General features: G+C 35.7%; 1 long non-coding RNA gene across 1 annotated transcript in view; it reads right to left on the bottom strand.

Annotated features, from left to right (window-relative positions):
• LOC136828656 (uncharacterized) overlaps positions 1 to 27,500 on the bottom strand; it is a 180,983-nt gene that overhangs the window by 1,107 nt on the left and 152,376 nt on the right. Inside the window, exon 3 of the long non-coding RNA XR_010850169.1 lies at positions 23,253 to 23,306. This is a non-coding gene — a long non-coding RNA (uncharacterized lncRNA). The remainder of the gene's footprint in view (positions 1 to 23,252; positions 23,307 to 27,500) is intronic.

The following is a 27,500-nucleotide window of genomic DNA, read 5'->3' as shown; positions in this document are numbered from 1 at the left end:
TTTGACAATAACAACAACAGCAACTAAAAAATAAATAATAATAATAATAATAATAATAATAATAATAATAATAATAATAATAATAATAATACATTAAAAAATACAAAATAGGTAACACAAAACAGAGCAATCAATAGACTGACTCAACGAACTGACAAAAGATAAGGTTTATGTCCCAGGTAATAATGCATGCAAGAAGAAAATTCGGTCTTGATTGTAAACATTTTCATTCAGTTTGTTAAAAAGCAATAAAAAAAAACAAGGCAAACATAGCCAATTTTTCCCACTGACTAGTTAAAATAATAATATATCTTATAAATCAAACTGGTCTACTCCCTAACCGCACAGAGTAATAATGTTTTGCCCTGGCTTCCCTTTGCACTGTTTATTTAGTTGAATTTACTGCCTGGGCACTTTTCACTTTGTTGTGATATTCAGTATTACATTATCAAGCAAAGAGTAACAAACATTCCAGTCTTTTCAAAGATGAGTGCTTTTCAAATTTCATTTAGGTGATAAGAGACTACATTCACATTAACAGCTGATGTAAAGGTAAAGGAATACCTGATTACTGTTGCATATTTAGATTAGTACATGGTTACTAAGAAAATGAGTAAGTTGACTTCGTTTAGCTGTGCAAATATGGGGCGGAAACGGAAGAGTGTCTTTGATTTTAAATTTCCACGGGATCTTGCAGCTCCGGGAAGAACATCACTTCCGTCGCCCCCAAAAAGTTTTGAAAAACACCCTGAAAAACACTCCACAAAACACGTGCAATAGGTTTGTAATGTCAGTTAGTGTACGAACTGACTTGAGAGAGAGAGAGAGAGAGAGAGAGAGAGAGAGAGAGAGAATTACCTCGGTTTTAATTAGATGTTATATAAGAAATTTGACAGAGCCCATATCTCTTGTCCGTTGTGTTTTCATTTCTTTTAATCCCTTCCTCTTTCTGTCCCCATCTTCACCTTCAGAACAGCTGACTAAGGAAAAATGAACTAATTCAGTGACCTAACCAGCAGGGGCATATGGAACGTACCCGTGAGTTTCCTTTTATCGATCAGGGACCAACCTCGCGCTTCTTCCGCAACGAACTTAATTTGAAAGAGAGAGAGAGAGAGAGAGAGAGAGAGAGAGAGAGAGAGAGAGAGAGAGAGAGAGAGAGAGAGAGCTTGGGGCCCATCTCAAAGGATAATACGACTCCTAAAGTCTGGCTGGTCTTGTTGCCTCGACAACATAATTACAAGATTTTCCTTGTGTTGTCAACCCCAGAGTCAGCTTTTCCAAGTGGCAAACGGTTAACTTCTGCCCATGCTCGATCTGATATAAGCAACGAATGTTATTATATATGATATTCTCTCTCGTTTTGGCTTTATTCCGTTTCTAAAGGCAAATGTTAGATATGCATGATACAAACCCGTTACTTAAGACAAATATTAGATACGCATGAGACAAATACATCAGAGACAAAAGAAACAAATCCTAAGAATATATTACAATCAGTTTTCATCCCATACAGTTCTCGTATTCGTTTTCCTTTTAAATGGGCATCTTTATTGTTATTATTTAAATGATTGTCCATTTTCTTTGGATATTCCGAGACAATAAAAACTAATGATGGAAGAAAATTTATTGAGAAGCATTTAAAAGATATTTAATGAGACTTTACAAATCAAATTCAAAATGAGAATTTCGCATTTCTTTCTTTTGCTAATTTATTATTTCAGGGTAGCTTTAGAAAATATAAAATTTCTCCATTGTCATTCTGTTTCCAATTAGACTTCATATTCATTAGGCATAAACTAATTTCTAATTTCTAATATTAACATTTTAAAGACAGAGTAACTGAAGATTATTTCAATTTACCATGACAAAATGCCCTTTCTCGACCATATTATTGTAATCAGAGCCTACAATAAACAGGGTATGTTTGGTAAACCTACAATAAGAAATTCAGCCACTTTCCCAGCATATATTCGTATAATATGTGGCCCCTTCGGCTAAGGAAATGCAGTTCATGATCTGCCAAAAATTTTTTAGCGTTTTAACACAATAGATGTTATACAAAAAAGGTAAAACGTAAAACATTTATGAATGGAAATTATATTCTACAATTAAATGAATGAGAGGAAGAATATGCAACCGTTCGCCTTCCCGAGCTGATGAGACCACTTCATTGCGCAAAAACAAGCTTATGAAACACACACAAAAGTTTGGATATCATTTTTAAACTGAACATTACTGGGTGTTGGTCTGATAAAGGGAGGACATTACTGATGTTGATATAATAAAGTGAACATTACCTAAACCAGAGAAACATAGCTACCATTTCAAGTAAGGTACTCAAGACTCATTCATTCTTGGACCTTTAACTAATTTATTATGGCTGACATCCCTGTATAGAAATCTTCTGCAATGTCACCTTTTGTATACTACACACACGTACACTGTGCCATTCTTCTCCACTTTGCACACACCGCAAACTTATCTTGCATCCATGCACAACAATGCTGTCTTTCTTTCTTCACCTGTTCTGTAACTCACCTTCTCTCACCTTCCATCATCAACCATTATATTTACTTTTAAATATTTAATGACTCAATCGATTCTAATCTCCTGCATCCTATATCAACATTCATTTCTCCATCTTTCTGGCTTCTGTTTACCATAAGAGTTTTCTTGCTTACATTGTTCTAAACTTTATCCTTTTGCAAAAACTTTCAAACTCTTCTTGTTTCTGCAGTTCTCTTTATCACCAGTCAGTAATGTATCGCCTAGAAACATCAACAAGTACATTACTCCGTTCATGACTCATTTCTGTATCCCACAATAATTACACTTATATCTAATTTCATACTTTACTCCGGCCATGAAGAGATTGACCATCCGCGGAAACGTAAACCCTTGTTTTAGCCTGCTTTTGCTCTAAACTAACGACCATCTCATCTTCATATTCTTGCACATGCTCCACTTTCATCGTGAACAGTTTAACTTATCTTAGCAATCTCTCTCTCTCTCTCTCTCTCTCTCTCTCTCTCTCTCTCTCTCTCTCTCTCTCTCTCTCTCAGTATTTCGTTTGTAAATGGTTTGTGCATAAACTAGATTTTTTCCATCTTGATCGCAATGTCAGTTGTGGGGGTGGGTTTAAGTGAGCCACATTAATGATCCGCTGATCTTGGCGAACAGTGGGCCTAATGGAACGGGGTCGTACACTTCTATACAACGTATTCAGAACCATCTATATTCTATATTTAGTTGTTTTGTTGATGCTAGCTTTCAAACATTGTCATTTGTTGAAACATTAGCCTTTTAGTAGCTAATGTTCAATGCCTTTAGAGCTGAGGTACTGTGCGTTTGCCTGTTGTCCTTCTCATCTACACCAGTCAGTTAACTTACACTGTTTTTCCTTTTTATATATGCCAGTGTGTCTCCGATAACCAATATGGGAGATATGTTTCTTTCATTCTTCGAGTAATTTTGTCAGCAATTATTAGGTATCTGCATGTTTTTAATGACAAGCGTTTTACTCATTAAATGTCATTTCTAATGAGAAACACATGTTTCCTTGCTTGTATCGAAAGAGTAAGCAATTGTTTGGTGAGGAAAGTACTGAAAGTGTGTTACAGAATATGTTTGACTGGGTGTATCAAGTTCAAAGAGTCTGGAAGTATAAAGGAAATTATTTTCAGTCTCCATTTGTAAAGAGAGATACCAGGTTTCCTTTAGTGTGTTTTTTTTTTCAGGAAGGGTGTAAAGGTATGCAATTCAATTTTACATATCCAGACTTGGTTCCCTTAAGTTTAACTATAAAATGATAAAGAATTGAAAATACCCTCAACGACGTGATTAAATTTTTTTTAGGCTAATGAAAATTTCTCATGTATCTCCAATGAGGTCAAAAGTAACACACGGCATTTAGATTGAAATCAAAGACACGGATGGCTTTGAGAAGACGACTAACTCTAGGGAGAGAGAATGCTTTTCCTTTGAGCTGTCCGAATACCGTCGGTTTTGCACTCAGCAACGTTAACATGGAAAAATAAAGCACCAAAATATACTGATGCCAATGTGATATCATTTCAAGGTGCGATAAATATTACATACGGGGTCTCTATAACGACCAGTAATAGGCGCATATACACATTTTTATTTTTTGTCATTTAAGGTGTACCAGTCATTGCATGAACTGGGATATCGCTCCATTTTCCAAAGATTAGGCGCTTGAAATTGCTTTGATTATTAAGAATAAAAACACATGCCTAACTGTTGGTCACAAAACCTCTTCCGGTCCGGTCTGTTTGAAGTATTTTTTTTTATAGAAAATAAAAAGCGAATAAAAGAGATGTCAAGAGAGCAAACATCATATCGAACTTTTTTCATATTATCAGCAAGTACTCATAAATAAAATAGTCGTACATAAGTTCGGCAACGACGCGAACTTTCTTAGACGGAAACTCCTGGTGTTTGATTTCGGCAGAGATGGCAAGTCAAGTCTGGGCGATGACAAAAATCTAGAGAGAGAGAGAGAGAGAGAGAGAGAGAGAGAGAGAGAGAGAGAGAGAGAGAGAGAGAGAGAGAGAGAAATTTTATACCCGGGAGGTATGCGCGACTTGGTTTTAATGGTCGGTGTTCAAAGGAAAAAAGGAAATTTGTTAATTGTCATTATCTTCATATTGATATATCTTCGTCTACAACGTTTCCTGTCCTTTCTACTAACTAAAGTTATTCTACTGAAATGGCAATGTATCCTGCGAGGATACTCATATATTTTCAAATATCGCCAGTATGTGGATCAAAATAATTTATCTTTCAGAAAACTACATGATTTACTTATAAGATTCTATTATGAGTGTGCCTGCAGAAATGCGTTCAATATTTCATATTTGGTTATACATGAACACATTCACACACCTCAAAATAGGCAAGAGTAAAAAGATTTCTTTAGGAATTCCATTGAAAAGTAACGCACGGGTCTCTCTATTGGTATTAAACGTTAAACAACAGTTGCGTTATATGTAAATACATGAAACGAAAAACAAATATTCGAGAATTTTAATTACTCCCTCCTTTATTATCATCATAGATATCCAAAGTGAAACGAGGAGAGAGGAGTATGTATAAAAGTAATAAAAACGCAACAATAATTCAAAAGCGCAAATGAAAGAGGTAAAAAGATGATGGTAGACACGAGGGTAACTTTAATGCAACTCAAAACCCCTCACGTAAGGAAAGGTTATTTTATTCCTTGAACATAGAAGTTTTTTTTTACATCATATAATTTTCATAGAGATTGTAGATTGTATGAAGCTTCTATCGAAATCTCCCCTCCTGAATTTATAAGACTCTTCACTTAAACTATGAAAATGATATAAAACTATGAAAATGATATAAAAACGAAATAATATGAAAACGTACATTACAACATGTCTCTAACGTAATTTCCTTATGAAAAGTTGGTGGGAGAACTATATGTTGTATGAACATTAACATTCGAAGGGGAATCTCCAGGCTAATAAAATTCTCATGAAGAGGCATATGAAACATGAGCACCGACAAAAAGGTGATTTTTAAGAATCTGCTAGAATGAGAAAGAAGTACCTTAAATGAAGGAATAAGAAGAAAAGGAGAGGGAAATACGCAAGGAATTTAAACACCAGTATTTCTTGAACATGAGATTAATGTAAAAAAAACGCCCAGTTCGCTTTAGGACTTTTCACCCATGGTTAGTACTGGCTTCTTATTCATGTGACGAGAACCATGCTGGGCACAAAGCAACCATCTTCACCTCATTCCACAAACTAAGATTTGTCAACAACGATTCCTGAAAAATTACAGTACCAAAAGGAAACTTGATAAAATCAGGTTCCACAATTTCAGAGGAATGAAAAGTCCGAATTTCGATTAAGGAAAGTTAAAGTTTCGTCATAATCTCTCGGAAGCCGAATGTTACAGCTGCGCAGTGAACCATATTCAATGGTAATTTTAAAACCAGAAGAAATAAATGACTTTGAGAGAACTGTAGTAACAAACATCTGCATACATAATCATGATAAACAGACAATAAAGGCTTGAACATATAGCTCTTCAACACTGGAGAAAAGTACCAAGGCTAAGAGGGGAAATGATGCAGGTATTTCAAAAACATTCAGACATTTGAGACCTAACTTTTAAGGGCAAGAATTACCCCAGTAAGGGATTTTGCTTAAAACGTTGCTATATATGGTAAAGAAAGAGTCTTGGAGAAGTTGTAATTGGTGTAATTTATTTTTCTAAATATTTGGGAGACAAGAGTTATCTGTATTTCGCATGTAAAGATATTTTTCAAAACAGTTCTTCTATCCAAGAAACCATATATGTACAGTAATATATATAATATATGTATATATATATATATATATATATATATATATATATATATATGCATATTATATATATAATATAAAGATATTTTTCAAAACAGTTTAGCTCTCCAAGAAACCATAATATATATATATATATATATATATATATATATATATATATATATATATATATATATATATATATATATATATATATATATATATATATATATATATATATATATATATATATATATATATATATATTCATATATATATATATATATATATATATATATATATATATATATATATATATATATATATATATATATATATATTCAAAGCATGAGTGGACGAAGGCAACTGGCTAATTTCAACATTTTTCTATACTTTATTGCAACGTTTCGTAATAATACAATATTACATCTTCTGAGAATGTATTGATAAATACAATAAATCAAGAAACGATCTAAAATTTCTAATAAAAATCATAAAAAATGAAACGACCGAAAGATTCAAAATTAGCAAATATATTTAAAAGTTTTCACTGCCGACCAACCTTTTGCAAAGAGAAAAGAAGACCGAATGACATTAGGAAGGACAAAAGTAAGTTACTCAGATAAAGTTGGAGATAGGAGGTCCAGGAGTTCAGTTGGGGAACTAACTGCTTAATAAGCAAAGACTCAAGAAGAGGTAGTTCTTGAAGGTTGTTTGTTTGACCTATGTTACAAAACTCGTCTCTTCGACGCAAGTGCTACTAACTTTTGCACGGTTCCTGATATTCGAGTGTGTGTATATATATATATATATATATATATATATATATATATATATATATATATATATATATATATATATATATATATATATATATATATATATATATATTATATATACATATATATATATATATATATATATATATATATGTGTGTGTGTGTGTGTGTGTGTGTGTATATATATGTATATATGTATAAATATATATATATAGATGTACTAGCTGACCAACCCAGCACTGCCCAGGAAAACTCTGAATGACAACTGACAATCTCTCTCTCTCTCTCTCTCTCTCTCTCTCTCTCTCTCTCTCTCTCTCAACACCCCTGTACTCTCTTTCTCACTTTCTCTCCCTTTCCTGTTAAGATAGTTGATTCAATTACATTGGCCAGCAATTTTTACATTTTATATTTCATCCCTTCTCACCCCCATTCCTATTGGTGCTGAACATGGACTTAAAGGGTATCTGGAGTGTTACTATTCATCTCAGCAACCTCGAAAACTGTGGATTTGACACTAACATCCATCGTTTTTGGTTTTCTCTACATGTCACCCCCTGCCCTCCCCCTCTCACGCACCCCTTCCATGGCTGAACTTGGACGTATAGGGCATCAGGAGTATCACTATTCATGTCAGCGACCTTAAAAACTATGGATTGTTTTCGGTTATTTTTACGTCGCCCCTTTTCCAACCCTTCTCACCCCCCTTTCCTATCGGGGCTAAACTTGGACTTAAAAATGGCAACAGTAGTGTCACGATTCATCTTAGCGACCTTGAAAACCATGGATTTGACATTATATCTGTCGTTTTCAGTTATTTTTATATGTCACCCGCTTCCCAGCCTTTCTCACCCCATTTCTTATCAGGGCTGTACTTGGACTTAAAGGGCATCGGGAGTGTCACTATTCATCTCAATGACTTCGAAAACTATGGATTAGACACTAATATCTGTCGTTTTCAGTTATTTTTACATGTCACCCCCTTCCCACCCCTTCTCACCCACCCTTCCTATCGGGGCTGAACTCGGACTTAAATGGTATTGGGAGTGTCACTATTCATCTCAGTGACCTCGAAAGCTATGGATTAGAGACTAATATCTGTCGTTTTTGGTTCTTTTTACTTGCCACCCTTCCCACCCCCAACCCCTTTAGGTGCCACTGATGTCTTACCCTCACAGAATTCTTCCCCAGATAGTAAGTCATATGTATACCAAGTTTGGTAGAAATTGCTCAATGCATTACACACAAACACATACATACATTTTTATATATAGATATATGTGTATATACCAAATAAATATATTATACATATGTATACAATATATACATTATATATATGTGTGTATATATACAGTAATGTATATATATATATATATATATATATATATATATATATATATATATATATATATATATATATATATATATATATATATATATATATATATGTGATATTTTTATATGATATATCATATGAGTCTATGAGTCTGACGTTCTAGCTAGTGCCAAAATCGCTATTGTGACAAAATATCTAGTAGTGCATTTTAGCTGGTACTGAAAGAGAAATTAACCCAAACAGCTAATTTAATAGCATTAAAACTGAAACATCAAAATAAAATTTGCTGTTTGTCATTATATTAAGTTTCCTATTTCGTTCTATTTTAGTAGAACAGTTTTTTTACATGTATAAAAAAGTTATAAAACATATCTACAATATAATAATTTTGATTAAAATACTTTATTAGAAAAACTGAGTATAAAACACTTAATAATGGTAAAAACAAATAAAGTTTCAATATGTTATGTTATAGCTGATTCCCGCCCAAAAATCTTTAGTAGATATTTCATTATGTGAGTGCTTGTTAATCAAGTTCTAAGTCTATCGTTCATTTCTTTAGTTCTCTTTTTGACAGGAGCTTCCTGTCCACTGATATACGCGCTTAGGTTACTTCTCTGTAAAACTTCATCTTTCTGAATTCCCCGAAAACAGAGCCGTACAGTTGGATGGACAGAGTCAAACATTGCCTGAATAGCACGATGCCATCCCTCTAGCTTATTATCTGTCCTTGTTATATAATTTCCTGTTATTTGCCGAACATTCCACAATTCGATGGGAAATATAGTTGTTCTCCTTCCTCTTCTCTGGCGTCTCCCAATATAGTTTCTTCAAAATAGTCATGCAAGGTTTGCATTTCTTCATCTAATTGCAAAAATTCGAGGTCTTCATTTAGCTCTTCATATGCATCTGTCACTTGATCAGGATTAAGGAACGCCAAGGCTGCAAGCATCTGATAATAAAGACAGCAGCTGGCATCAGATACTAGCTATTTGTTAACCCAATGTTCTGTATCTTTCTCCATATTGACTGGGAAAGATGAAAGAAACATCCGTTTATGTTTGCATCAGGAAATACTTTCATGAAAGCATTAAAAGCAGATTTTTCAAAATCTAATGTTACGTTTTCAGGGTTACATTATGGACGCTTGTCTTTCAGAAGCTCGATGCTCTTTCATATGTTAACCGAGTTAAATTTATATAATTAAAAAAAAAAAAACAATTTAGGTACAACTTTGAAAGTACCACCGCACATCCAGAATTTCGAATTCGCAAGTTGATCGAGCATTAGTTCACTGGCAAATATGATTATTCTCTTTGAGTCACTAGCTACATCACTTAATAAGAAGGGTTCCGTAGTTCTATTTATGGCAACTGTTTTAAACTCTTTAGGAAGTATTAATTCATCAACAGATGTAGGGTCACGAAGGTAACCTTTATTTTTACAATGTTTTCGTTGAATACGTTTCTGTGGAGCCCTTTTTTGACGGACATTTGTCATTGCTTCGTCGTCGTCCTCTTGTACTGCACTGGCAATAATTCTTCGTGGCGGTACACTAGAATTAGGGGCTTCTTCATCCATTTTACTTAGAGCAATTCTTACATTTCATATTATGAAAACCACCACCAGTTTTGGATGGGGTTCTTGATCTGAGTAGTAATAGGATGGCCAAAACACCAACTATAATTTCGCCTTGCAGGATTTGCAGCATGGTTATGTTCTTGTCCAAGTGTTACTTCAATATTTTCTTTGTAGTTCAACTGAGTTTCCAGTGTACCCCTACAGTCTACAATTACGCATCTCCAGGTCTGGGTTGTTTTGTGTGTTGTGTTTTTACCATACAAAAATCCTTCGTAGCTGACCGTATCGCTTCCTTTCTGAGACTTGATAACGCTCATTGCGTTGGGTAAAATATTACTACTGTATTTCTGCTAAAATAAGATAAAAGAAAATGAAAAACTGAATAAAGGCTAATAGTTATGAGCAAAATATATAGTTTGTTCTGCTAACTATTTTAGCATTTATCGTAAACCATTTTAACACTTAAACACAAACTACAGTTTCTTGAAATTAGCCATTTTGGTTAACAGCTCTGTCAGTACCAGCTAAAATGTACTACTAGCCATTTTGTCACAGTAGCGATTTTGTCACTAGATATTATAATACTAGCCATTTGGTCGCATTAGCTCAATTGTACTAGCCCTTTTGGGACTAGCTCTTTTAAGAAAAGTTGTTTTGGGGTGCACCCATATATATACGTAAAAATGGATGCATACAGTATATGTATGTATGTGTTTGTGTGTATGTCCTAGCATAACTCGGAAATGCATTGAGCAATTTAAACCAAACTTGGTATACATATGACTTACTAGCTGGGAAAGAATACTATGGGGGTAAGACATCACTGGCACCAAAGGGGGTGGAGTGGCAAGGGGTGACATGTAAAATACCAAAAACGACTAATCCATAGCTTCCGAGGTCGCTGAGATGAATAGTGACACTCCCGATGTCCTATATAGGCAGTATATATATACATATGGTCAGTAAGTGTATCTAAGCCAAAGGTGTAAGTTCAAATCCTGGCTGGGGGCTAAGCACATGCCAATAATATTTCCCACTGGGTACAGTTCAAGTTATTCTCGAGGTATTGTGTATTAGACATCAATGATATTAGAGTTCTATCTCAATATAAAAAATGCCACGTATGTTCATATGGATATATATATATATATATATATATATATATATATATATATATATATATATATATATATATATATATATATATATATATATATATGTGTGTGTGTGTGTGTGTGTGTGTGTGTGTATATATATATATATATATATATATATATATATATATATATATATATATATATACATATATATATATATATATATATATATATATATATATATATATATATATATATATATATATATATATATATATATATATATATATATATATATATATATATATATATATATACTGTATACATATATTTCCACATGACCGCACGTGGCGTTTTATAGCCAAAGAAAGTGACATAGCTTTTTAAGTTTATCTATCCCCCCCCCTCTCTCTCTCTCTGCCTCTGTCTCTGTTCCTCTTGTGTTAACGGCATTTCCACAAAAAATCTTTCATTTATATCTAAGGTAGGCTGACAATGAACGGTCTTGACAGGTTGGATAATGAGGAAATAAATCATCAGAAATGAACGATGTAACTGGGTACACTAATAAGGGACCCTTCACTAAGTGAAAAGCTTTAGTTTCATCACGGAAAATCGGACATTTGTGCCTACTTGATGAACGAGGTAGAATGGTTTTTAGTCATGAAAGCAATGTTTCTATGTTGGGGACTAAAAAACGTCACCTGATATCACTTACTTTAATTTTACTTTGACCCATTTTGCAGATCTCACAAAATTTTCTAACCTCAAACGTGGCAAGGTAATACAAACCAAAATAAATTAAAAACCTCTCATTGTAGTGTTAGCGTAAACTCAAATTATACTATTCACTTGAAAAAAATTAAAGCATTTTTACAGTTCATTCGGCAATATATTTCTATAACAGCAACTGCTGATTTTTTAAAATTAGTTCAAATGTTCAAGGGAAGGGATATGTTATATGATTTTAAAACGATAAAAAAAAATTAAAAACAAATTTAAAATTAGAGTCTGTTGCATTATTCTGTAAACTAAAAGGACAGCAAAGGAATCTACATTAAATAAAAGTAATTTTTATAAAAGTTTCTTTTTTTTTTAAAAGTACACTACCTTTATGTATTATTGCAGTGATGCAATTGGAAATACAATTTTAATCTTACCCAAAAATTTAATCGCACAAGCTTTGCAATCGCTCTCTGTTAATTTTTTCTAGTTTCATGAGAGTAACTATATATGAAAGGGTCTGTTCCTCCTATTCGATGACACACCAGCTGCCTTTAATGAGATATAAGTTGTACACTAAAGAGTAATGTGTACCCCGACCCTATAAAATTGATATATAGGTTTTATATTAGAATCACACAACAATCAGTTTAGTTGGATGACAAACATTTGTTTTTGTCTTCACTCGCAAAAAAAACGAATGGTTACCAGATAAACTGACTTCCTCGCCTGTATCTGAATAACCAAAAATTAGTATGACAGGAAGAAAAATCAGCCTTTTTACAAGAAACTGCAAAGAGAGAAAAAAAAAAATAATGGAAGCGGATTTCTACTTCCCCTTTCATCAAAGACCCAAATGCATTCGGATTTTCATATTATGAAAACCACCACCAGTTTTGGATGGGGTTCTTGATCTGAGTAGTAATAGGATGGCCAAAGCACCAACTATAACTTGCGACATGCAAATGGAGACAGCTAAAACCTCACAATCTGATTTCTCTCTACTTTTGGCACATTTCCTTTGCCTCTACAAAACTGAATATTCTGCCATGTTTAATAACCAGTCTCTTCTTACTTTGCACATCGGACCATCCTGACTGCACCACACGATTCCACTTTCACCATAATATCCTTCACAGTCGTTTTGTGTGGTATTTGAGTCTACAGATAGGGACATGGGAATTTCATCCGACAATAATAATGGATCCGCCCTTGACCTTTCCGGTGGCTATGAGACTTCTACTCACTTTTCTATTACGTGGAGTCTAGTCTTTAAGCTTCCCTTTCTACAATCTCATTTAGCATATAAATTTTCTTCTCCTCTCTAAAATTCACCTATTTAAGTGATGTTTCTCTTGATTATTTGCATCTCTAACTATAACCTCTATTTTTGTAGATTTTGTAACATCACAGACCTATAGTTAGATTTGTGAATCTTGAATCTCCTCTATGATGCAACTTGGGTAATAGTTCCTATTCCCTATTATTTGCCTTTTATAACTTTCACTAAATTCCACTCTCTTGCCAAAAAAGTCCTAGCTGCCTCCCCCACCCACATGCTAAGTTTCATTACCTGATGAAATGGAACAAATTATCCAGCACTATGCTGTGTTCCAGATAGTCACAACTACAAATCAACAATTCCCGATTTCTTCACACCTCAAACACTCTAACTAGGCCTACTATAAAATTTCTCCCCCTTCTTGGACTTTTCAATTCCTCTCTTATTACTACTACATCAGTCTTCACCACATAAGCCAACTCCTGACACAGTGAGACATATGAGCCCCCATTATTGAATTTTCTAACTCTCGGTTTAATTGCTTCTACTTCTTAGCGACATGTTCAAAAGACCAGACATATGACTCATTCATAACCTTTCCTTTTGCTGGTGCTCAAACCTCTTTTGTATCTACAAGTATATCTTTGCGGCTGTATTTCGAATGAATTAGTAGTCTCATACCACGAGAGTATCTGACATACAGATCCCAAGCTACAGCCCTAGTAGGAAAAACAGAATACTATAAACCCAACCTAATGCCCAAAAGAGAGACATGTAATAATAATAATAATAATAAATAATAATAATAATAATAATAATAATAGGGGAGCAGACACTCTTTCAGGCAGGTCTTATTGAAAAGGATGGCTGTATTCTGCTTATTTATCATATACAGGATCTTTTCTATTATCCTTATAATTCGCTTTTCAGGCTCAGCGATGTTGGTCAGCAACTGGCCAATATTCATATCAGAAAAGGAAAGTGAGATGAGAAACGTGTTTTTATTGAATTATTCATTCATAAATCTGTAGATGTCTTCTTGGTCTTATTTCAGGTTGTGGTACCGTCGACATGTTTCGACCATCTTGTTGGTCATCCTCTGGATGTGGTTGAGAAGGATCTGGAGAAACAAGGTTGTTGTATTGTATTAAGCCAACTCTTGTGTTGGCACAGGCCTTTCCCTTGTTTGGCCCGTAGGTGATCTGAAAAATTCAGAAGGTCATTTGTTATAGGAAATTTGAAAGAGATTTAGTAGTAGAGACAGTTGTGGATGGAGGAAGGATGATGGTTGTAGTGGGAGGGGGCCATCATGTCACGGATAGTAGTAGTTTGAAGATGTAAGGCCTTTGAAAAAAAAAAAAAAATAGAGAAACATTGCAGGTGGGGTTGTCCAACCCTTTATTAAACCCTAGAGTCCCTGCAGAGTATTCTTAGTGGTAGAGTAGTTCAGTTGGAATAAGACAGAGATGATGTGTATAGGGCCTTACGGTGAGGGGATGGGATGAGTTGAGGAGGATGATGGTGGTAGTTAAAGAGGGCCATCTTGGTTTGTTTGTAGTGGTAGTATGAAAGTACATATTAAGTGAGTTGGTGGCCAGTGCCACTCTGAACACACTTAACATTACATTACTTAATTCAGCTAGAAGGCAGAAAGTGAGAAGTTTGAGTATTCTCATTGCTTTGTTCTATCTTGGTGGCGGTAAATTTACTAGCAGCTGGGCATGTGTGTCGATGTCCTCGACTATTGCCTTTGCAAGTGTTGCTGCTATTTTAGCTGCGTCTGGTGAGTTTACATCAGCTTGTACTTCGCCTCTGAGCAGTGCTGTCTCTCTGCATTCTAGCAGGTAGTGTAGGAGAGGTTGCTGTGTTTCTTCCTCACAGTGCTCACATGGTCTGACACTGGGGTTAACAATTTCCCAGCAGGCTCTGTATCCTAGCCTTAGTCTGTGAATACATACAGCTAGTTTTCTCGGTGTGTGCCTATCTATGGGGGGAGGCACTAGGTCGGTTGCCCATTTGTACCATCTGGCAGTCGGGGAGTGATCTGTCCATGCCCGTAGGTCTTCCAGCATGTTTGCTTTCATGAACGGTTTTATGGCATTTTTGATCTGTTGTAGTGCAGGTTGTATGTGGATCTGCACTCTGTCAATGTACCTTGTGCTCTTGGCTAGTTCATCCGCTTTATCATTGCCTGGAATTCCTATGTGACTCGGTATCCAGTTCATAGTGACTGGTCTTCCTCTTTCGCTGTGCTGGTAAAGCAGTGACTTGATCCCAGCCAGGAAGGCCTTGTTCTCTTTAATTCTAATTTGTTGCAAGGCCTGCATGGAGGAGAAACAAGGCGCTCGGGTCGGTATTTGTAGGGGGTCTTGATCGGGGCTGAATTATGATTGGCTGCCCGGGGCAGGATGTCTCGGGCGCAGACTATACTCCTGTGTTAATGTTCGGGGCTCGTCTTGTGTGCGAGCGGCATTGTAGTGCTGGGGAGAATTTCGATCGTCAGATGCGGAATTTTGATTCGCTCACTCGCTATTGGGGTCGTTCAGTGCAGGTCTCCTGGAGGCCGTGGGGAGGAGAAAGGTTTCCTGTATAATGTTGAGGGTTGGTTTCTCCTTCCCAATGTGCAATACTTCCAGGAGAAACCAACCCTCAACATTATGCAGGAAACCTTTCCCCTCCCCACGGCCACTAGGACACCTGCACTGAACGACCCCCATAGCGAGCGAGCGAATCAAAATTCCGCATCTGAGGATCGAAACTCTCCCCAGCACTACAGTGCTGCTCGCACGCAAGACGAGCCCCGAACATCAACACGGGAGAACAGGCTCCGCTCGAGACGACCTGCCCCAGGCAGTCAGTCATAATTCAGCAACAATCAAGACCCCCTATAAATAACGACCCGAGCACCTTGTTTCTCTAGATCCTTCTCAACCACGTCCAGAGGATGACCATCGAGCTGGTCGAAACATGTCGACGGCACCACAACCTGAAATAAGAAAAGAATCCAGAATCCAAACCACTGAATGAGACCACGAAAAAATCTACAGATTTTTGAACAAATAATTCAATAAAAACACTTTCCTCATCTCACACTGTCCTTTTCTGATACGAATGTTGGCCAGTTGCTGACCAACATCGCTGAGCCTGAAAAGCGAATTATAAGGAGAATAGAAAAGATCCTGTATAAGATAAATTCGCAAAATACAGCCATCATTTTCAGCTATAATAATAATAATAATAATAATAATAATAATAATAATAATAATAATAATAATAATAATACCCTCTATTTCAGCTTAGGGCATATACAGGAAATATAAAAAGTAGGGACAATATAATACAAAGAGTTTAGATATAAGAGATAATGAGATAAAAGTAGTAATCGGCTAAACTCAAACAGTTGTTGAAATAAGAGTTACAATGATATTCATAACAGTAATCTCAATAATATTTAAATAATATTATTAATAAAAATAACGATAACAACGATAAAAATAGTAGCATACAATCAATTTTCAGCTAGAGATCTTGGGTAGATACAGAATTCAGGTATAGAATGCTCAATATAAAAAGTGAAAGAGCAAGCCTTCATAATAACAACAGATTCACTGTAATACTTATTAAAAGCAATAATAGAGAACAAGTATACATAGCAACTAAGGCTACCCATGTGATAAAAGAAATCATCATTTATGGAACAGATGACTCAATAGCACATCTTTCCCGCATTTCAGATCTTCTTGCTTCACTGTTCAGGATGTTATGGATAAGCGAACTACTACTGTTTCCTAGTTGGGTGATCAGACTTAGCAGAGCGGTAGCAATGTGTGTTGGTGAGGTGCCTCAGATTGTCAGTGTGAACAACAGTGATAGGTCTCATGTCCTCTGGATATAGTGCGTCCAGGGGAACATCGTAAATGCTCTAGCCGAACGAATGGAAAAACAGCAGTTTCGTTTCTCGTTGACAAAAGGCAAATCTTGTAATCATGTTGCCAGCCGAACATAGTTTACGTGGAAGCTGTTCTATATCAGCTGTATCTATTGGATCGTCTGTGATAACATGACCCAGATACAGGAATTCATGCGCCAAGTCCAGACGATGACCTCCGAGGAAAAGTTGTGGTTCTTCAGTATGCCTGAAGCAATCTCAGGAGCAGCGACAAGCACTGGATCTTGGTTTCATTGTATAGAATGTCAAATTGCTGTGAATATCTGCAGCAAGTATCAATTAGTCTCTGGAGACCCTTTCATCAGCCTAAAAGAGGTTGTTTATTGTTATTTCGTTGGCAGTGCGTCCGATTGGGAGTGAGTTCAATTTGACATTCAGAACATCTGTGTACATATTAAACAGATATGATGAAAGAATGGCCTCTTGCTGGAGCCCGTTTAGGGAGCTAAATTTGCATGACAATACATACCCCATCTGACACAGAATTGCTGTGTGGAGAGCCAGCAATATAAAATGCCAATTAAATATAAAGGTTTGTCTCTTTTGTGCAGCTTCAGGAAGAACTTCAGGTAGTTTACTGTGGCAAGTGCTTTACTCACATCAAAAACACAGGAATACAGGAGAGGCTGATGACTGGTAAAAGTTCAGCAATGCTTTCTGGATACATATGCAGGTGGCAGTTGAGTGGTTTGCTTCACATCCGAACTGGTTGTCAGCAGTGTGCAGAAAGTAGAGAATTTCACCAGAGGAACCAACTGAAGTATCTTCGATGAAATTTTAGTAATTGCAAACTGCCAGGATCAGCAGCATCTTTTAAGTGAATAAGAGTAAGGAGGAGAAACCAGTGAATTAGCATGCACTGAATAGAGCAGCTAGCAAAAGTAAATTACCAGGTTGTAGAATTTGAAAACCTCTGCAGGGAGACCATCACAGCCGGGTGATTTATTACTAGGTAAGTTCTTGACGGCATTGGTGATGTTACCTGGCATAATATGATCAGAAAAATGAAACAATGTGATCAGTAAGTAGGTTATCTACTTTCCTTTGGGAACCTTGATCGTTTATGCAATTCAGGATGATGCTTAAGTGACTGCCCCGCATACTTGCAATGGCCCAGTCACCAATGGCTTCTCCTAAACCTCATGAGTTTTTGCCTGCCTCATTATCAATGCAAAGTGTCCTTCCCTCCGGCTACCATTTTGCCTCCACAGTTAAATGATTTATCATGAATGTGTATAAAGATCTTTAACCAGGTCTTCCAGCCAGGTATGCAAATAGAACTCTTTTAGGTCTCTCTTGTAGTAGCCATTTTTACATATTGGCTTATTGCATAGTGTGGCATCTGCAGGCTGAACTACTGACTGGCACTTTGTTGCTGAAGTCAACCTAAAAGATCTAGTTCTCTAGTGGCTTTTAAAATCCCAGGTAACAGTAGGTAGGCGATTAGTTGGAGGTTCATGGTGGGGAAAGGTGGAGTATTGAATGACACCTATAAGGGGATGTGATTGTAGCCTGCTGCAAGACTGTAGCAAATGTTGCAGGTCACAATTGATTTACCACAGCATGAAGACATGATACAGTGGTACAGCTAAGGTTATAATTGTATCTGTTCTATTTTGCATATACAGTATGTATAGGAAGAGGGAGGATGGAGCATTGCAATGCTAATATGGCGAGTGTGATTTTGACAAAAGCAAGTGTTTGTTATAAAATTGTTTTCCAGGATGAGAATTAAAGTCCCTGATTATACAAGCAAAAGAATCGTGAATAATGCATGTAACTCAATGATCAAAATTATTTTCCCAGGGTATATAAACATAAATAATTAGGATCTTATAGGGTCTCCTAATTGCACTTGAAGACTTAGCGCTCTATCATGTTCACTCTATTGTTTACAGATTTGTGCTACAGGAAATATAGGGCACCTTATGTGCAACCAGCTACAATGTAACTTACATTGACAAGATCGAGGAAGCTGTGAAGTCTTTGTGCACTTAATCACAGATGAAAAGATCACGTGGGCAAAGGAGCGTTTCTTGCAAGTCAATGATTCCTTTAAAGTTTGGTGGATCTAAGTAGTAGCTCTGCGGCGGCAATTTCCTTCTAACGACTTTTTCTACAGTTTTTTGGTTGCTAATTATGGATTTATCTTCAGTTTTTGTTGCACAAATGTAATTAACCTGTAATTAACCCCTGAAGTCCATCCAACAAGGGGTTTCCATACACGATCTTCACAAGACAGAGCACGGGTATGTCTGTTTGGAACGGTTCATATCCCATCCAACAAGTGCAATAACTTGTTAACATATGGGTACCCCCAGGGCCAGTGCTAAACATGGTGAAGGGACATTCCAACCCCCGATGCCAGTACTAAACACGGCAAAATGAATTTAACTCCATCCTGTTGGCGAATGGCTCCCTCTCGTTTTCCCCCTCCAGAGGGGCCCTCCCCAACGTAAACATGTCCGCTCCATTTCTGTGTTCTCCCCCACCCAAAACCCCGAATTCTCACAGTCCCCCTTTACTGTTGAGTAGAGTTAGGGGAAAATAACAGTTGGCCAACAACAAACAAACTCACCGTCAGTATCAGAAGCCCTAAAAGTGTAGAAAAAACCAGTTTCCAAGGTAAAAACAGGCCCGGAGCTAGTACTTAGAATTACCTAAAGTTTTTGCAGAGCATGTTGAAGAGAGCTTTCCACTTGAAGTCATAAATATTCCAGGAAATTTATCACTGCTACTCACAAAGTTGGAAAATGAATAAGCTGATCATTTGAGTTCAAGAGGTTAGCAGGTGGGGATGGGCAGTCACTCACAGTAGGTTAGGAGCTGGCACTTGTGGTAGAAGGTGGATCTGCTCCCAAACTGCTGCATGGAATGCCAGTATGTACCCCATGAAGGATTCCAAAATTAAGTTATATCTTGAGACTTTTATATTAGGACAAATTCTCGCCTTGACGAACATCGAGGTGTTGTAATAGGCAGGTAATCCTGTAAGCCACTTTGTCTACTTTTGCATGGGAATTCATGTTAGATAAGAGGGTCGGAGTCTGTGAGGAACTGACTCTCTCTACCATGGTGTCTAGCTTCACCAAGGAAAGCAAATTGTTTAACACAAACATATCTCTTTTCAGGTTTCAGGCGAAGTGGCTCACATGGACTGAGGTTCCATCATATGGGCAATCAAGAGGCTCTTTCCTTTTTTCTACTGGCTTGTATCTGCCAGCCGCCATTCCCATCATCATCATCATGATCATTATCAACCATTGGGGGTTGGGGGAGAGAGTCAGGCTGGAAGACTCACAAGAGCTGGGAGTCTTGTCTGAGAATATCTTACCCTCCACTGGAGGCACTAGGGAGGAAGAGGAGGTTGGAGGCTCATGTCCCCTCTGATAGGTCTATGGGTGACGTGGGTGCTTCATCCATGGGAGGGAGGGCGTTCCCCACTAAGGAGGATACAGTCACCTTGACCTCACATCGTAACCCCACCTTCTCTCGTGTTGTGGGCAGTAAGGAATCAATTGATACCCATTTCAAGAGAGTTTCGTGGCTTGCTGTTAGTCTTTCAAGGGTTTCCTGCATTCCTTTGATAGCTTCCCAAACAGGGTCCTTATCTACGGTTTTCTCTGAGAGTGACTTGACCCTTTTGAAGGAATTTGCTGCCATATTGAACACTGCACGCAGGCTTAAACCAGCACGCCATCTTGGTGGCAAAGTGTAAGGGTCGTCGGGGAAGACGGGTACCAAGCACATCCTTAACTGCGTGGTGACATATGATATTTTCTCGTGAGAGGATAAGTTTTTTGTGGATCGCTCCTGGGAGGTGGACTTCAGTATCAGGTCTTTGCATGTTATGAATGTACTTAATTCCTCTACGGAGAAGCCAGCACTGAAAGAATGTATAACAGACTCATCATCGGAATGGTTCGATTGGTACTACATAAAATAAAGGCAATTGTTCTTTATTACGGAATTTGTGTGAGGCACAGTTATCGTTAGGTGTCAGGGTCATTGGCGCAACGGTTGGAGGTTAGTCAGGTGACAGCACTGTATCAAATTTTATTATTAATCCAGTAATAATAATAATGCAAACTTCGAAGTATACGTAAAATATCGAATGATTAGATGATTATAAGTATGTTATGATATAAAATCTTAAACGAGAGTTACAATATTGATGCAGTTCAAAATGGTATTAATGATGGTGACGATGACATAGCATTGGAACCATTTATGTGGATATAATTAATAAGATAAAGAATTTCATGAAGTTTTGGTATATCAAGAAAGGAAAACAAAACCACCAGTAAGTTGTCCTACAAAGCACAGTACGCATGTATCTGGAAGAACCCAAAGTTCAGCGTAGAAAAACCAAATATTTCAGTACCCACATGAGAGAAATTAATTTCAAACCTCAATTAGAAGGTAATAAAGAGAAACTGGGAATAGGTATGACAATTAAAATTCGACAATAAGAAAAAAACAAACTAAACTAATGGCCCGAAAAAAGTACATTTTAAAACCTAGTTGCCAAAAAAATATGTTTTTAAAAATCGACCCACGTGTATAAACAAAAACTATTTTAAACAGAGAAAAATTGCCGTCGTAAAAGCACTCCTTTTCTTTCAAGCAAAAGCACTAAAAGTTTACCATATATATATATATATATATATATATATATATATATATATATATATATATATATATATATATATATATATATATATATATATATATATATATATATATATATATATATATATATATATATATAAATATACATACTATATATATGTATATATATATAGAGAGAGAGAGAGAGATCTATATATATATATATATATATATATATATATATATATATATATATATATATATATATATAATATATATATATATATATATATATATATATATATATATATATATATATATATATATATATATATATATATATATATATATATATATATATATATATATGATAATTACTGAAGAAAGATCAAATTTACATGTATCGGTTTCAAATATACAAAATAAGTCTTTGAGCTAAATAGAAAATGATTTACCATTCAGAGATTCTTATTATTCAGAAATAATCTCTGTACATGGATGATTACCTTAACTGAACGAATAAAAAAAAACTGTAAACATGAAACTGAACGTCAAAGTGAAAGTAAGGATAAGAATAGCAGCCAGTATTTGAAAATGACGTAACTGTATCTGTGAACTATTCTTTGAAGAGTTTAAAATTCGGGAAAAAATGCATAGCTATTGAAATGTTTTGGAATATGACCGCATTTGGAAATATCATCGTTAAAAGCTCAAAACATTATTCATCCAGAATCCACAAAACCTGGTGCAAAGATTTCAAAGCCTATGCACCAAATAATTTATTTCAAAAGGGAATTTTTCGACAATTGTTTTCTATGGCTGTTACGCACCATCGGTTCAGTTAATACAAACCATTTAGCAACTGGTAGTTTTGATTATTTTGATTGCAGAAAACACTGTTATTCACCATGAAATGCTAAGCAATCAGGACTGTATTATATGATTTGAACTTAATTCGGACATTTAGTACATAAGGCTTACGTGGGTTGTTCTTATTAGTTGTATCCGTGTTGAGGATTTTTGTATTATTTCGAAATGTATCAATAACTATATTTTAATTAGATGCGAAGAAAGAGGCAAATTTTAAAGGGTAAATAGGGCAAGGAACCAACATTTCATACATACACCATTACTAAAGAGTAATAGAGCTCCTGGCAAGAACTCTTAAATGCGGTCTTTCTTAGGTGTGGCTGTTTTCCTTGTCACGCCCACAATGAATAGCCTAGAATATTCAAAGTCCATCATTCCCTACGTCTCTACGCATCTAACAGCTGAATTTAGCTTACCACCCACTATCGCTACTCTTTTCTTCAAGTATGGTTCATGATGAAGGCACAAAAAAATATAATATCAATGTTATCAAGGAAAAAAGAAAAAGAAAATTTATTAGAAACAACGCAATAAAAAATACGAAGACAGTAAAAAATATATTATTAAGAAAGACGGCAAACTCTAGGAGAACAGTAATGGTTCAAATCTGACTTGAAATAAGAAAAACCATCAAAAAGAAGCTGACACTACAAGAGGAAAAATTAAGTATTAGGCGGACTACTTACTCATCTATGATGATTGAGCCCAGAGGGGAAGAAATTTGAACGCGTCAGAACAAACTGAAAAAGAAATTAAACGTTAACTGAAATTACAATTATAAAACCCCACAAAACAATAGATAAGCAGCATATGTCCTCAACTTTTTCAAACAATAAAATGTGACTAGAAATACTACAGAGTAATTAAACGTCATTTTAATATTTCATTTTCTCAATTAAAAAAATGCATGAAACTGAAAACAAAATACCAATTCCTTACAAAGTAACAGCAGACATGAAATACTTTTTGTGTATGAAAGTAGTCCTTTATGAAAGAAACCTGTGCTACATTAACCTGGAATAAACCAATTCACGTAGTAAAAAGACAGAAGAAACAGAACCCGGAAAGGGTGATCAGAGATTGTAAAGATTCCCCAAGTTCATTAACATCACTTTCCAAAAAGTTCTGCATCACTTACGTTTTTCTTCATCAAGAATATAAGGATATGATCAACAAAGTTATCCAAACGCTCCGCATCAATGACATATGCTATCTTGCAATCACGAGGAAGCTGCCATTTTCCTTTCAATATATATATCACTGATAGTACAAATAAGGGAAACAAAAACTATCCTGGTTTCTGATCTAGCTTTGATTCCAGACCAAAAGTTAATCAACTACTTCATGGAAAACAGTGAACTTTCTAGAAAATCGTAAAATCTCGTTTGTTACTTTTCAAGTAATCCTGCACACAGACAAATAGGAAATGTAACCCACGACAATCACCCTTTTGGTGGAGTATACAGTATATAGGCTGGACATAACTATATTCCTTGTTTCAGTTTAAATTAATTTTTAATGCTGACCGAATCCACCTAAATTAATGTCAAAAGAAAACTTCTAACAATGAATGAAAAATCACCCGAATTGTGTCAAGAACATTGATAATCTTCATTATTCTATTATGGAATCGTCGAAAAACAGAATTACACTTCTATGTACTAATACATAATTACTTTTAAAAAAGTGAGTCAAGGTTACTGTAGTGGGTGGAGGAATTACCTGGTCAAGTATCTAAGACAAAACCTACAAACCTGCATATCTACAATTCTGGACAGGTATACCTAAAACCTTCCTGACCAGTTTATAAATGGTATGTGGATCACAGCATTGCAACATAAAATAAATAAAAACACCATAAAACAAATAGTTATAGCTCATAAGGGTAATTATTCCTTCCATGTTACATCATCCCTAACATAGGGCATATCCTAATAAGAAAATGAAAATTGAGAATTCTAATCAAGCTGTCATAAGGCAGATAATTTTACAGAACTGTAAAATATTTTACTTGTATTTACCCCATGACAAGAAAGTCCTCAAAGAAGGTACAAGAAAAATTAGTAAATCAATAAAATAACCCCTTTTTCTAAATAATGACAGACACATGACAGAAATTTTCATAGTCATTTATGCAATGGACTTCAGACTTACAAGTGACAAGTTTGGAGACATATAAAACATTGTCTTACATACTCTCTCATGGGTTATTTTCCTAAGTGTCAAGTACAGACTATGAGATTCGGCTCTGAGAAAGCAAAGGAGATTTACCACTAACATTATCTCTGGCTATCCTGCTTTTGTTTAAAGAAATCAGGGACAAATGCATTCAGTTCCGGTATGGCTGGGCCTACAAAACAGAATCTAAGAAGCTGCAGCGGACCAAGTCCAGAGATTGAAATGGAATGATATTGTTGAGTTTGCTCAAACTAGCGGGTTATTGCAAGAAACATTATATAAAAGTACTTTATGCGATAATAAACTCAATACAAGTTTCCTCTAAGGTCTAAAAAGCCAGCGGACTGTTCCAAGAAACACTTATATACAAGTACTGTCTGCGATATCAAAATCTATACAAAGCTTCCTCTGATATCCATGAAGGCAACCTTCAAAAAATAGTAAAAATATTCCTTGGTTTCAGTCTCACAATGGTACAACACAACCTCTCCCTCCTCGTTTATCAACAGATCAACTACTCTTGTGATAGTTTAAATTTCTTGTTTCATACAGTCATCTTACTTTTACTAACAACGACTTACTGTTTAATGAAGGTTATGGACTTGTTTTCCAAGCTCACCTGTGAGATTTTTGCATCAATTGTGAGATTTTTCAACAGAGTTCCTTTGGATTTTCGATAAGTGTGGGTTAAAGTTAATGATTGGGGACAAAAGTTTATTCCATGGATGTGTGACTTACAATATGAAAATTCTCTGACAAGTATCACTGGAACAAATAAAAAAAAAACAGAGTGACAGAGTCTTTGTTAGAGAGATGACAATACATTAATGCTCAATGAGCAAGATTTTGATAGTGTGAACATGCCTACGCATAAATTCTGAATGGTCACTTTCACTATCCATTAAAATCTGATAACTTATGTACCTTTGCTGCTGAATTTGTGAACAGTAATCCCCACTTTTTTTTTACTGTCCTAAACATTCCTAAAATTGATTCGCAAGTTTGTCACTCATCTATCCCTAAGATGTTTTTGGTATAAAAAACAATGAAAAGCATTTCTCCAAGTCTGTGAGCATAAGATGTTTCCAGCACTACCCATGGAACCATATTTCATAGCAGTGTTCTGATGGACCCAGGTATCTATGATCTACTACGCACTTAAGAGGCCCCAAGCATTGTTTGTATGGTAAGTTTGAATTAGGTTTGTTTGGTGTAACTTTCTCATTTACTCTTTAGCAATACAATATTCGGTTCCTAAAGAGAGAGATATAATAGGTAGAGCAAAAAAAAAAAAACACGAAAACTATCACCAAATGGAAATGACCAACCATTTTCTGTAGAAGACGACGGGTAATGAACCGTACCTCAAAAATACCAGAAACGATACCAGAGCTACGCATGAATTCTCCAGTTATCACCCCACCCGACCCTAACACAAAGGTAACTTTATGGTCATATTGGTGTGTGGATTTTGCCTCCATGACAGCGTTGAGGAGCTTAGAACTAAGAGTGACCTATCATTTGCCTAATTACTATTTCTAACTATACATACTAAAAAAAAAGGTAATCTAATTATATAACAAAACTTAATATTCGAGGATTCTTATCACGAAATTGAGCACCTTGACCCCTACAGGGTATTCAAGAGTAAATAAATCTTTAGACAACAGCGGTCATTGTATCCAAAATAAATAATCTGTAGACTCAATTTCCAGTACTAAACGTACAAATATTATCTTGACAATCGAGTCAGAATAATACGAGAAAAATATCGAGTCAGAATAATACAAGAAAAATAAGAACAATCAAACTGACAAAAAAAGCAGTACTTGAGCACACTAATAAAAATGCATTTACAGGGCAAAGCACTTTAACGTAGCACTACATCCTCTCAAAGAGAAAGGGCATAAAAGGACTCTAGTACTGGGTAGTCTGGCATTATAGAGCCCCTACAGAATACAAATGTGTTGCCAAAGAAAATGAGTTGTACCCAATTATTCCAGAAATTTAAACAGTAAAAGGACACTGAGTGTTTAGTGAGCAATCAGAGAATGTACATGCTGACCATGGAGCTGAAGGCAGTGAGTAACTGTTTGGTAGGATGGATTATAATGTGTAGTTAGCATGGCAAAATATAAATATCGCTTTTTTTTTTTATAACAGTAAGCACTCTGTAATAGGCAAAGCTGTGATTATGCAAAATATGCCTGCTATATATATAAGAAAAGAGCCATACACAGTGCGTTCCATCTCCATAAATACGAGGTACTGGTAATAAGCAACACAGTTTCAGTTCTTCAAATCATATTCTCAGCTAAAGCTCCTGACATTATGCATTTATTCTAAAAAACAAACATACGTAGTCACATGAACTGAGCCCTGAATATACAGTGCTTAAATTCAAAATAAATTCAATTCAGACTGACCTTTTACAAAAAATGGAAGAGTGTGAATATTCTTAGAATACACAAAGTTTGTTCCAGACTATTTCTGAGATTCAACGCCGAAGAGAGAAAATGAAACTACCGATAACTATCTTTAAAACCCGATATCGATTTCAAGAAACGAGAAGGGGGATACCAAGAATCGGGTTCAACATCGAGGGGCAGGAAGGAAAAGAGATTCTTCGGGGAAGGAAACCTAGTTGTTAATGAAAAAAAAGTAAAACTGTGGCTGGAAGCGAAGATGTGTTATAAATGCAGATGATGCGAGCGTTGTGAGACACGTTTGCACTCCAAGTAATCTTAAAGCGCTGG

The sequence above is a fragment of the Macrobrachium rosenbergii genome, chromosome 3 (assembly GCF_040412425.1).
Source record: "Macrobrachium rosenbergii isolate ZJJX-2024 chromosome 3, ASM4041242v1, whole genome shotgun sequence".
In the NCBI taxonomy this organism is placed as follows: domain Eukaryota; kingdom Metazoa; phylum Arthropoda; class Malacostraca; order Decapoda; family Palaemonidae; genus Macrobrachium; species Macrobrachium rosenbergii.
This window is presented reverse-complemented; position numbering and strand designations above follow the sequence as displayed.